Source organism: Sinocyclocheilus anshuiensis, unplaced genomic scaffold (assembly GCF_001515605.1).
Source record: "Sinocyclocheilus anshuiensis isolate Anshui unplaced genomic scaffold, SAMN03320099.WGS_v1.1 scaffold944, whole genome shotgun sequence".
Classification (NCBI taxonomy): Eukaryota; Metazoa; Chordata; class Actinopteri; order Cypriniformes; family Cyprinidae; genus Sinocyclocheilus; species Sinocyclocheilus anshuiensis.
In genome coordinates, this window is record NW_015549559.1 from 747,051 (window position 1) to 747,983 (window position 933).

Below are 933 nucleotides of genomic sequence, written 5' to 3' on the forward strand. Positions count from 1 at the left end.
CACGTTTTTTTATTGTGCATTCCAAGTAATAAATCAAATGGCAGTTGGGTTGTTTTGATCAAGTAATAATAACTTAAACAAATACTGGTAATTTACAAAATTAAAGTTAATTGAAAGCATTTTTACCTATTAAAAGTTTGTTTTATAGCAAAAGCAGATAACTCCAACAGTCGTTGTTTTTTTTTTTTTTTGCAAAAGCAGATATCTCCACATTTCGTGTTTTAGAGTTAAAAAGAAAAAACTCGTTTTTCCCTCACCATTGTAACGCGCTGCTTTTGCAAGGTTCCGTGAAAACGTTTCAGCTTTTATCTTCCTTTTTCCCCCTGAAGAAGATATCACAGGTTCATTAAGTTCGTCGAAATGATCCATCCTTGATCACTTTTAGTCAGCTTTGACGAAACTCCTCTCAGCTACCGCGTCTTTTCAAAGTGAATGTAGCCTTGTCACCTGACCTGAATACAGCGCGCTGATTCGCTAAAATGGATTTATCGGCTTATCATAAGTGTTATCTATTTTAATACAGTTTAAAATGTATTTTATTCCTGTAATGCCAATTAGAATTTTCAGCAGCCATTACTCCAGTCTTCAGTGTCACATAATCCTTCAGAAATCCTTCTAACAAGCAGATTTGTGGCTCAAGAAACATTTTTCATTATTATCAATGATGAAAATAGTTGTGCTACTTAAATATTTTTGTGCAAATTGTGATAATAATATATAATGTTATTATTTTGCAGTTTCTTTATCTGTGTCTATATAGTTGAAGCAATCTGATTTTTTGTTCTAAAGATAACTTGCAAATAGAAATGGCACCTTGCAAAACACTAGGAGTGAAAGAGAGAGTGGAAGAAAATGGGTGTGTGATCCTGTCTCTCATCTATCTGAATATCTGCTGCCTGGATAATGGAGTTACACAAGAGTGAACTGAATAGA